Here is a 12894-nt window from a genome sequence, read left to right on the forward strand (position 1 = left end):
GTGCCTGCCTCGTATACATGAAGCCCTGGGTTCGATTCCCCAGCACTACATATATAGAAAAAGCCAGAAGTGGCGCTGTGGCTCAAGTGGCAGAGTGCTAGCCTTGAGCAAAAAGAAGCCAGGGACAGTGCTCAGGCCCTGAGTTCAAGGGCCAAGACTGGCAAAAACAAAACAGAACAAAAAAATAAAACATAAAGTATCTATTAAATGGACACTCATTCTACCTGACTGAAATCTTTATAATAAGAAACATCTGGATACACAGACAGGTCATCTAACAGCAAAATACAGCCCCTCCACCAGCCAAGAAGAGAGGCCTCCGAAGAAACCACACCACAGACACCTTCTTACTGGATGTTAGCCTTCAGAGCAGAGAGAAAATGAACAACAGCTATTTCACTTACAGTGCCTGGCATCCCTAGAAATGTAGCACAGTGTTCTTTGACTGGGCCTTCAGTGAGCACAGGGCCTCAAGTTTGCTCAGCCCACTTGCTCACAAATGGCACCCTGCCACTTGAGTCATGCCTCCAGCCTAGCATTTTGCTGCCTCACAGAAGATGGGAGTCTCCAGGTCTTTTCATCCTAAGCTAGATTTGAACTGAGGTTCTCCAAATCTCAGCCTGCTGAGTAGCTAGGATTACAGAAATGAGCCCCAGCACCTGGTTAATAAAGTACCATCTCTTTAGCATATCTGTTGAATAAAGTTTGATTTTTTTCCCCAGAGTATTTTAGAACAGCCCACCTATGAACTGCTTTGTCTCTTGTATCACAACTCCTAAAAACAAAGTTACATGAAAGCTACTGAAAATAAAGGTGTTGGAAAAAAAGACATATCAAACAAATGCTAATACACACACACACACACACACACACACGCAGGCATGGTGACAGTAATCAGGCAAAACAGGTGCGAACAGCAAAATATGTAAAGGGACAAAAGAAACATTTCTATTAATAAAAAAGGATGATCTGCCAAGCACATCACGTACCGCGATCCACTTCGCAACACGCCAGCAAAATACCAAGAAAGCAAATGCTAATAAAAGGTGAAACTGTGGCTCATGATTCAAACTGGGAGAGTTTCATAGAAAGCAGAGTTAACGAGATAAAAATAAAAAGTTAAACCACAGCTAGATCTATTTAGAATTTTGTACCCAACGAAAAAAGAACAGTAGAGTTAAAAATACAAAAGAAGAAGATGCTGGGGGCCAATTCTCACGTCTATCAGCCTAGCTACTCAGGAGGCTGAGATGTGAGAATCAATCACGGTTCAAAGCCAGCTCAGGCAGACAAATCCCGGAGACTCTTATCTCCAATTAACTGGCAAAAAAAAAAAAAAAAAAAAAAAAGCTGGATGTGGAGGTTTGCCTCAAGTAGTAGAGAGCCAGCAGTAAGTGATAAAGCCTGAGGAAGAGTGAAAAGCTCTGAGTTCAAGTCCCAGTACCAGCTACACACACACACACACACGCACACAGAGAAAGGTGGGGGGCCGGAGGATACTGTCTGTGCTCCAAGCAAAACTGATTACTCAGCATTAAGCCACCAAACTTTTAATTTTTTAAAATAGAATCTATGCTCTAGAGGAGAATTTACACTGACCATCCTCCTAGGCACTGTGTACAACATTTTCTGAATGCAGACCTAGCCCATCTTCTCCAACAAGTTTGCCCTGGCTTGGTGTCCTAATCTGTTTTGTGTTACCAGATGCCAGGGTAACAGGGAAAGCGATGAGTGGCTGATCTGGCTCGAGATGCTGCTGAATGGCACGGGTATCTAAGAATAGCCCTCCGGCTGCGTGGAAACATGGCGGCTGGAAGAACTGGGTGGCGACCTGTACAAAGACAAGGGAGGAAGCCAGAGAGGTGGAGGGACTGGGCTCCCTCTTTGGTGAACCAGCTGCTGTCATGGCAATGAACCCATTCCTGGGAAACAAACCCACTACACGGGCCCAGCTTTACTCGCCTCACAAAGCTGGTCATGGTTCCAACTGCCTTCTACTCAGAGAAGCTCCCCACACGAGAGAAGAGGACTCCCTCTAACCTTAGGAAGATGGTGCTTATCATTTCCCCGCCCCAGGGCATGGTTCCAAAGCCTAGATATAGTAGAACATTCAGATTACAGATAGTACATATAAGATATAACACATTTAATACTCTATGTGTTATAAATAAATCATGTATGTTATATAAATGATATAATATGTAGTGTATTATGTCAGGTGTAACTTATAATACATATTACATGGTGTATAAATTATTATAGATAGGTAGAGATATAATTACCCATTGCTGAGGACAGGGATTTGTTCTGAGAAATGAGTCATTAGGTAATTCCATTATCATGCAAACATCATAGACCACAAGTACACACACACACACACACACACACACACACAGCCAGGCTGGGTCAGTCACTCCAGATGGCCTTAGTAAAGACACACGTGCCACTTGTCACTGAATGAGGCATGTGACTCTCTCTCTCTCTCTCTATGTATATATAATAAGTGCACATTTTTCATGTACATTCATATAGACCTAAGACAAAAGCTAAATACTTAGGTCAATTAAAAGAACAATAATGTAACAGAACCATTACAAACAACAAAAGCAAAGTGAATATCCTCTTTCTGTCTCCCTGTCTCTCCTTCTCTCTCTCAATCTGATTCTCCCTCTCTCCAAACTCTCTCTCTCACACACACACACACACACACACACACACACACACACACACACACACACTGCATTGTTATACCTTAGCAACCTTGGCAAACAATATGTTTTCTTCCTAAGTGAAGAACTTCCATTTTTTCCCTCGGAGTAAGCAATTTATGACATCTCCTGGCAGAACTGAACTGCCAATCACCCTTTACCCTTGCTTGCACTTGGAGCCATTAGTAATTAAAATGAGTGATTTGTGAAAGCTTAAAAGGCACACCGAGAGGGCAACTGGAGTGAACACATAAAGTGCATCATATATGAGAATATGTGTGTATATATATATATATATACAGACACACATATATATACATGAGAATGTCATAGTGAAGCCAATTATTGTGAGCAATTAACAAAGGCTTAAAGAACAAGTGTCGAGTAGAACAGAGGACTCTAGATTAGAGAAAGAATAGGGCTCTGGGGACACAGAGAGAGAGTAGAATGTAGGTGTAACTCATCGTAGCTAGAGGGAAGCTGGTGGCTCCAATATTCCATAGCACCGTAGGGTAGCTCTCGTCTACAATAAGTAATCGTACATTTCAAAATAACTAGAAGAGTTTGAAAGTGTCCAATGCATAGAAATGATATGAGTTGAGGAGTTGGAAAAGCAAATTGCCCTGCATCCTTCATTATACATTGCAGGGAAATACTGCATTATATAGTACTGTGCTCGCATAAATGAGTACAAATACATGCCAATTAAAAATAACCATTGCACTGTGATACTGCTACCTTTCATCACCCAATCAGGCACAAAGTGACTAATGGGCAGGTAGGGCCCACTGTAAAAACCTAAGGATTGCTCATTTCCAAAATTTTCTCTGCGGTGTTTTTGGCCCACCACGGACTGTGGGTAAGAAATTTCTGGGAGTGATACCGATGGGGAAGGGGCTGATTCTACTGCAGTCACACCATCAGCCAAGGTGGAGGGAAGAAAAGATGGAGTAGAGAAGTCAAACCACACCTAGGGGGTCTACCTCCCCAAAAAGGCAGCCGGGAAAGACCCCAAACCTTTCAGAGAAATGGGGAAGCATATCCATTCGGAGCAGAAGAAAAGCTTTGGTTCTGCTGGGCCACACCTGAGCAGTGAATGCGGGTGCAGCTAAGATGCTGTGGTTTCTATTTAGCTCGCACCCCACTTCCCTGACTTCCCCCTAGAGACTCTAGGGAAGGGGAAGAGACTACAGTTTACCTACCACCTAGTATTTTCCCCAATCCTGTGGCTTTCCCTTAGTAGAATCTCATGTTGTTGCACACAGAGGCCAAATTGTCCTAGTAAGAGCTTCCAGTTTCTCCTAACAGCTCACGCACCGGCTTTGCTACAAAACCCAGAGTTGACCAATCCAGACTAAGTATGGATGAAAAACCAGACACACATAAATAAGAACGCACGTTATACTGGCTACCGAACTCCCGCTCTTTCCCACAGGGCTGACTCTCAACATGAAGTCAGGGCTCCCTCTCAACATCGCACGCATAAAAACAACTGCCTAGTTCCATTCTATTTTCCAATATAACCACTCTTTTTTCTTTTGGTCACATATGGGGCTTGAACTCAGGGTCTGGGTGCTGTCCCTGAGCTTTTGTGCTCAAGACTAGCACTCTACCACTTTGAGACACAGCTCCACTTCTGGCTTTCTGGTGGTTCATTGGAGATCAGAGTCTCAGGGACATTCTTACCCAGGCTGGCTTTGAACTGTGATCCTCAGATCTCAGCTTCCAAAGTAGCCAGGATGACAGGCGTGAGCCACCGGCACCCAGCATCGTAACCACTCTTAAATAAACAGCAAAAAGCAAGGAAAGGGCCGTCAATGTGAGCACCCAATGTGAGCTCAACACGTAAGTAGGGGCTCTCCCTGTAGGCCCTACTTTCCAAGACCAAAGCCTGGTCCTCTGAGGCCAGTATACGCATGTAACACAACCTTCCTATACATGAGGGTCTCTTCCCTCAAATACAAATACAGCCAGGGCTTTGAGGGGCCCTCCCTCAGTCCACGATGGAAACTGTGTTGCTAAGTCCCAACTTCCACCTTGATAACACCTTGAAAAGTTGCCAGGTCCTTCCCAGTATCCCCTGCAGACACAGTGAATGGAAGATATGAAGGGATTTTTGTTTTCCTCCTTCAAGAACGATGAGGAGGTTGTGGCCATAGCCTGTTTGGAAATAAAATTCTTCACCGTCTTCTCGGCCGCCATAGAACACGGCCCCCAGTGTAACTCATAAGCTCAGTAGAATTAGGTGTGATTCTTTTCTGCCGGTCTGGCCAACAGGGGGCAGTACAGACCCCATGTCTCAGCCCGGCATGGTATACTATTTTCAGCAACGTCTCTGGAGACTCCACAGGACAGTCTGGGAATGCTCCCTTACCCACTGGTGTTATTAATTAGAATTGAATATCATTAACTAGGCCTGAGTCCCATTACTAAAAAATTACATTCAGTAACGGCTAACTGCTTTTAATTTAATCTCATTAATTATGTTGGGTACAATCTCGTAGCAGCTTCTGGTGCTATTTTCTTAACACACTTTTTTTTTTTCTTTTCAAGAATGATGATGGATGCTTGGTGCTGGTGGCTCATGCCTATAATTCTAACTACTTAGGAAGGTGAGATGTGAGGATTGCAGTTCAAATCCAGCCAGGGCAGGAAAGCCTATGAGACTCTTATCCCCAATTAATCACCCAAAAGGCTGGAAGTGGAGCTGTGGTTCAAGTGGTCGAGTGCTAGCCTCAAGCACAAAAGTTCAGAAACAGTGCTCAGGCCCTGAGTTCAAGCCCCAGGACTGGCACTAAAAAAAAAAAAAAAAAAGCATGGTGAAATATTTATTTTCTTCTCTTACTGAAAGTTGTTCATTCATCTTCCCACCCTTCCTACAGACCACTCACTGAATTTATACATTTCACGATTCAAACGTTTTACAGGCCAGAAGCCAGTTGTAATTATTCAAGTAAAAAGGGCCCCCCAAATGCCACTCCACCCCCAAATTTTTCTTCTTTTAAGTAGAAGCAGATTCATCGAGTTATGTGACGAATTACGCTATGAGCGTTAGCATTCTGAAGCCATAGAACCGTTCCATTTGCTGCAGAAAAAGAAAAAAAAAAGACAACGAACAACCTCAGGCCTTTGCCTCTCTCTGCAGACCTCCTCTCGGAGATTCAGTCTGGCATAATTGACATTTAAAAAATATCCATTTCAGTGCCACTTTTCCTTTCTGAGAAGGAATACGATGCTTTCTGCGGGAAAGCTACGAAGCATCGTCGTGATGAGCTTATTATTCACTTCCGTGGCGGTGGCCAGCACAATGTCTCTCCTACAGCTCATTTGATCTGCCGTTAGTATTTCAGGACACAGAAAAAAAAACTCCAGCAGGTCTCTTCCCTGAGCTCAGAAGCACACACAAAACAAGCCCTTTAACCCTTCAGCGTATGGAGGGAATCACCTCACAGCTCCAGCTGAATACAGTGATGCCCCAAGTTCATGAAGGAAAACATCCAGGACTGATTGAATTAGAGACAATGCCCAGAGCCTGCATGGGCTGAGCTGGGCTACTGGGCCCTGGGCTCCTGGTAGCTCAGGATTTCACGGTAATTTGCGAGACTTCTGCCCTGTACATAATATCTCCCTCAAGAAACCATGTCTCCTGCCACTTACAAACAAAATCTCACCCCTCTAGAGAGTCTCCCCCCACAAATGCTCTCCCATTTTGGGAGCTGCAAGTGGCTAAGGCAGCTAATTAAGTTAGAGCTGATGACAGTTATAACTCTAAACAAAACAATCAAATGGGAAGTTAAGGCTTACGTTGAGAACACCAAAGTAGATTCGGAAAAAGGTTTAAAAATGGCCAGATGAGCCGGGTGCCAGTGACTTACTCCTGTTATCCTAGTTACTCGGGAGGCTGAGATCTGAGGATCGCCATTCAAAGCCAGCCTGGTCAGGAAAGTCTGTGAGACTCTTATCCCCCAATGAATCACCACAAAACAAAAGCTGCAAGTGGTGGTGGGTGCCACTCAAGTGGTGGGGTGCTAGCCTGGAGCAAAAAGGAGCCCAGGGACGGCGCCCAGACCCAGAGTTATGCCCTGGACTGGCGAAAAACAGCAAGCAAACAAACAAACAAACAAACAACCCCCCCCACAAAACTTGGTAACTGAGACTTTTCTTCTGCTCAGCTTTCTGGTAATTCCCAGTGGTGGACTTCAAAAGTGTTCCAGATTTCAGAGCTCTGAGGATGGATTTGGTGCCGGAAATACACCTGGGACTTTTCGAGCCCGTGCTCTTCAAGACTTCCAGACTGCATCCACTCCACCTGTAGCCATGAACCGTGTTAGAGAGTGAGCACTGCAAGTGGCACCTGCTGTTGATCTCTATGTTCAATGTTATCCCGAAGTTGGGACCCCACAAAGAAACGGCTGAGCCGGAAAGGATGAAGGCCTGGGAAGGGACCGGTGGGCTGGGATGAGCTGCTGCGCACAGAGGTTGGTGAGCAAAGGATGCTGGCACCAGGAAAAAACTAACTGGCCAGTTGTGACCCAAGCATTTGTCTACTCCTTGGCAGTCGGTCAAACTTCCAGTTCTAATTCCCTGTGCTCAGACACATATAATCTTATCCACAATTATTTCTCAGGAAACAACCACCACCACCACCACAACAACAACAACAAAAAAACCCTGGCGATCGGCCAATTCCATCTGCAGTATTCTGGCGGAGCAATCCCACCTTTCACACAGTGGACACAAATCCTCACTCCACACAAAGCCATTCCGTCATTCTTACCGAAAACAAGGGGTTTCGTACTGTCACCAAAAGGCTCCCGGTGATCAAGTCTTTCTGGAATAAAGCAGAAGGGAAAGAGAGGGCATTATTAAGCTTTTAGAGATGATACAGGAGCTGACATAGAACTCTTTCATGGATAAAAATGGAAATGAGTGAGAGGCTTTGAATCACCTGTGAAAGTGAACAAATTAGCATTCTAATGAGAGGAGCACAAATTACCCTAAACAAATAACTTTTTTTTTTTAAATGATGTCTTTAGCCATCTCCCCACACAATGATTGCCTGAAGAACAATGTGTTGGGCAAATAAAGGGATGGCTTATGGATCATTCAGGAAAGAGACTACTCGCATATTAATGAAGCACCTCAAAGCTCTCATGAATATGTATTTCACCACCACCACCACAAAGCCAGTCGCCAATGGTTTGCAGAACTGGTGTTTGGTGACCCTTTCGCAGGAAGGGTGGCCTGCCGAGTTGAGGCTGGAATAGAGTGAAGACTGATGAAAGGAAAGAGAAGAGAAAAGAAATGCTCTCTTGGGTCCCGAGTCTCAACTCACCCTCCCACGCTCCCTTTTGGGTAAGACGGCTTCTCACACTTGCCTGGAATAGAGAGAGCTTTGCAAAGAAAAGCCGAAGAAGAGGCTACAATAGACTCCGAGGATTCAAGGCCAGACCTTTCCCTTGGATCAGGAATTAGTGATGAGGCCAATGGAGAAGCAGAAAGCAGGGCTGGGGTAATGTAAGACTAGGGGGCAGGGGCGTTTGCCTGCTTCAACCAGCACATCTCAATGCCTCTTCTTCCTCTCATTTGGCTGAAGACTGACTGCAAAAGCTACAGAAGAACTGTCTCGTTTCTTTTTCTTTTCTTTTGCCAGTCCTGGGCCTTGAACTCAGGGCCTGAGCACTGTCCCTGGCTTCTTTTTGCTCAAGGCTAGCACTCTGCCACTTGAGCCACACACAGCGCCCCTTCTGACCGTTTTCTACATATGTGGGGCTAAGGAATCGAACCCATGGCTTCATGTATACGAGGCAAGCACTCTTGCCACTAGGCCATATTCCCAGCCCTGTCTCATTCCTTTTCATCTAAAAAAAATATATATATTTTCATGATCCTTCCATCGTTGTACAAAGAGCTCTCAATTGTACATACCAAGTGGTGCGTACCATATATCTTGGTCCACATCACCCCTTCATCATTCATCTTGTTTCTCTTATGTGAGCCAGGGCTGCCTCCTCCCTGGGCCTTCTCCATGGGGAGGCATGGGGCGGAGCTTTCCACGGACAACCGTGCTGGCTGGACCGGTCTGAGGTCTAACATCCTAAGGGACGGCTTTGTTCATAATAGGAGACGAAACGGTTCTTGCTATGGACATAGGCAGACCACAGCTTGTCCCTCATCACACAGTCCTAACCCGCACATGGTGTTATCACTTCGAACAAAGCCAGATAGTCCCTGGGCAGACATTCCTAGGAGTGGTTTTGTTTTATATTTTGTTTTTCTGGTGTCCATCCTGGGGCTTCAACTTAGGGCCTTGGATGCTGTCTCTGCGCTTTTTGTTGTTGTTGTTCAAGGCTAGCACTACTGCTAGAGCCACAGTTCCACTTCCAGCTTTTTAAAAAACTGTTTAAGTAGTTAATTAGATGTTAGGAGCCTTCATACATTTTTTTGTCCCACAATCCTCAGATCTCAGCCTCCTGAGTAGCTAGAATGACAGGCGTGAGCCACCGAGCCTGGCTTTAATAGTGGGTTTTAATTAGGCTTAGGCTACTCTTCTACTTTCCAACTGGATGAGGACAGACACATCTGGTGCAGATACAGAAGGAAATGACCTGGCTAGCCCTCAAACACTAAGAACGCTTCAATGTCACCCAGATCACCTATGAAAGAGAGCCACAGGCCTCAAGCTGCCTTCCTCTACTCCGAGGGGATCCTGACATTCCCACAGCTGTCCAGTCTCTTCCCAGGGGTGTGGTACACCGGTAGCCTTTCAGTGCCTACCCAAGTGCTCTTTGAAAGGAGGTCTCCTAGCCAGGCACTGGTTAACCCTAGCTACTCAGGAGGCTGAGATCTGAGGATCGTAGTTTGAAGCCAGCCTGGGCAGAAATGTCCGAGACTCTTATTACCAATAAACTACTCAGAAAAAGCTAGAAGTGGTGCTGCGGCTCAATTGGTAAAGTGCTCGCCCTGAGAGAAAGAAGCTGGGGGACAGCACCCAGGCCCTGAGTTCAAACCCTAGGACTGGCAAAAAAAAAAAAAAAAAAAAAAAGAAAGAAAGAAAGAAAGGAAGGAAGAAAGGGAGGGGTGGAGGAAGGGAAGAAGGAAGGATGGAAGGAAGGATGGAAGGAAGGAAGGAAGGAAGAAAGGAAGGAAGGAAGGAAGGAAGGAAGGAAGGACTCCTTATCAGGCTAGGTGAGCCATAGTTTAAATAATACAGCCATTTCCTAAGGGCAGGCACTCTGTGCTGCTTGCTTGCTTCCTGTGTGTACCTCATCAACAGAGACTTTCACAGCTTTGGCCTCAATTTTGGGGTGTCAGAAAACAAAAAAAAAAAAAAGCAACTGGAAAATATGAAGTACTTCAAAGGTGTTTGGGAAATTGAAATGCAATCAACCCCCTCCCCCACCCCAGGGCCGTTCTTGCACACTTACTATTGTCTTCTTCACGCCCAAGCTTGCCCCCTGGGGACCTCCCGATTCCATTGCTTTCATCGGGTGGGAAGGGTGTCTCATTGGTAGTGAAAAGAAGGGGGGAGGGGAGGTGCTGATTTCTCACCCAGCTTACAAAAGCGGCTCCCGGACCCCCAGCAAAACAGTTGGGAGCTTAATTCCCATGGTGAGGATGGAAACCTGAATCCTTGGCGGTGTTTAGGAGGGAGAGACATCTGGGTTAGGGAAGAATGCCCAGGATGGAATATTGATGACGGTGTACGGAGTGGCAGAGACCGGACACACAAACTCGGCACCCACCCTGATTTCTGCCAGGTGATGTTCTGCGTCATCCTAGGATTCTGCCAGCAGGAAGGCTGCCAAGCCAAGTAATCACGCCTGTCATCCCAGCTGCTCAGGAAGCTGAGATCTGAGGACCTTGATTCAAGGCCAGCCCAAGCAGGAAAGTCCAGGAGACTACCTCCAGTGAAGAACTGCCCCTCCTCCCCAACAAAAAAAAACACACAACTGGATGTGGAGAAGTGGCTCAAACGGTAGAGTAGTAGCCCTGAGCAAAAAGAAGCTCCGGGACAGTGTCCTGGCCCTGAGTTCAAACCCTAGTCACCAAAAAAAGAAAAGAAAAGGCAGAGGAGGAGGAGGAAAGAGGAAGGAGGAAGGAGGAGGGAGGAAGGAAGAGGGAGGAGGGAGGAGAAGGACAACAATGACAACCACAGCCGTTAAACAATGTCAACCCTTGACTCTCCAGAATTATTAAATTAAATTAAAAATATATAATTTGATGAATACTGTTAGGGTATTGTCCAGAGGGGTTACAAGTTCACAGATCAGGGAAGGAGCACATTTCCTTGTTTTGGACAACGTCACCCTTTCCTCCATTTCCCCTGCCGTCTCTGCCCCCAGGTAACGCAGTTCCTTCTCCACCAATAGCAATGGTGGCCTTTGTGTTTCCCTCCCTCCCTCTTTCCCTCCCTCCCTCCCTCCCTCCCTCCCTTTCAGCTGAACCTCTCTTCTTGATAAAGCGCCCAGCTTCGGGGACGGCGTGAGAGAAACAGCATGTGGACAACCCACAGTGAGACCGACGGACCCAGGCGGCCCCCGGCCGGCCCCCCAAGCTACCAACCCCAGCTCGGGGCGGCCGTGACTCCGAAGGGGAGGAGGGAGAGGGTGAGAGGCCCACCAGCAGGGCACGGTGCTCCTCACCAAGCATGCTGGGTCCTCCTCCTTCCCTCCTGGGGTCACCGGGCACCCATGCCCACCCAGCACCACCCTCATGCGTCACTGGGGGGCCTGGGCCTCGAGCCTTTGCATCTGAGCAGCCCCCACACAGCCCCCACCCAGGCCCAATGCCACCAGACCACGGGGGACCGAGCCCAGCCAGCACGCATGCGCTTGCCCTGCGGGAAGCGGGCCCCCACCCGCACCTCATTTAGAATCGGGCTTTAAGCATCTATTTATAGACATCACATCACCGTCTCCCCCTGGATGGTGGAGACCGGAGGACTCCTGAGCTGCTGTCCACGGCAGCTCATTTGCATTCCTTTCATGTTGATCTTCTCTCATCTCCCGGCCGCCTTTTAACTCAAATACAAGGTCACCTGCCACTCAGGCCCAACACCACGGACTCAGGAGCTCCTCCAGGGGAAAAGAATCCTTGTCTTCCCTAAGCAGCAGTGGCCTGTCCCGCACCCTCTCCAGGACTCCTGGCTGGCCCTGGCTAAGGTCAGATGGTGTCGTTCGAGTGACCCGTGTCTCTCTGACACCTTAAATCCATTCCTCTCAAGGTCAGGAGACGTGAGAAGAGAAGGAAGGAGGAGGGGGGCAGAGAAAGAGGCAGCTGCCATGTCTCCACCTGGCTCCGAGTCACCCACGGTCAGGCACCGTCTGGCTTTGTCCCAGTGGCTAGGAAGGACATAGAGTACAACAGGGCTCCTCTGAGTTACCTACTTCTACAACAGTCAGGCAATGGCGGCTCACGCCTGTCATCCAAGCTACTCAGGAGGCTGAGATCTGAGGATCATGGCTCGAAGCCAGCGCAGGCAGGAAAGTCCATGAAGCTATTCTCTCCAATAAAGTATTCCAGAAACGCTGGACGTGGTGCTGCAGCTCAAGTGCACTGGCCTTGAGGAAAAGAAGCTCAGGGACAGCGCCCAGGCCTAGAGTTCAAGCCTCAGGACCAGCACACACACACACACACAAACAACAAATTCTCAGGGTCCATGGTAGCCCAAGGGGTCAGAGAGGAGTCCAGAGTAAGAAATCAAGCCACAGAGGCCGTGAGAACCCCCCATGGCCCCCAGGGAAGGAAATTCATGTAATCATCCAGTCATTGCAGGGGTTCCCAGACCCTGAGCACAGACAGGCCCAAGGAGGGAAATCTGGGTCAGATGTCAACTTTGGCAGCGTTTTGCTTAGCACAGTTGAGACACTTATTATACTCCCAGATCTGGAGACCGTTCCCGGGAGACCCTGGGAGTGGGGAGTAGGACCCAGGTAGGATCCAGAATTCTCCTTTCCTCCAGGAGCGGCGGAACCCAGGCCTCTCCTCTCCTTCCCTCTCCTGCTACCTTGATCTGGGGCTCAACTGGGGATAGAAGGCCAACACTGCTTTGTGAGGAAGGGGCTGGACACACAGGCTCGAGGCTATCTGATGTCCCAGAGACCTAGAACAAGTGGGATGTGATAAGGTATATTATTAATCCTTAAAATACGGGTTAGCAGGACACTAGCGATACTGAGCACAG

General features: G+C 47.4%; 1 protein-coding gene across 1 annotated transcript in view; it reads right to left on the reverse strand.

Annotated features, from left to right (window-relative positions):
* Positions 1 to 7520, reverse strand: part of Apba2 (amyloid beta precursor protein binding family A member 2) — a 55652-nt gene extending 48132 nt beyond the window's left edge. Inside the window, exon 1 of the mRNA XM_048369251.1 lies at positions 7486 to 7520. The gene's annotated coding sequence lies outside the window, so the exon portion shown is untranslated. The remainder of the gene's footprint in view (positions 1 to 7485) is intronic.
* Between the last annotated feature and the right edge of the window lie 5374 nt (positions 7521 to 12894).

Source organism: Perognathus longimembris, chromosome 20 (assembly GCF_023159225.1).
Source record: "Perognathus longimembris pacificus isolate PPM17 chromosome 20, ASM2315922v1, whole genome shotgun sequence".
Classification (NCBI taxonomy): domain Eukaryota; kingdom Metazoa; phylum Chordata; class Mammalia; order Rodentia; family Heteromyidae; genus Perognathus; species Perognathus longimembris.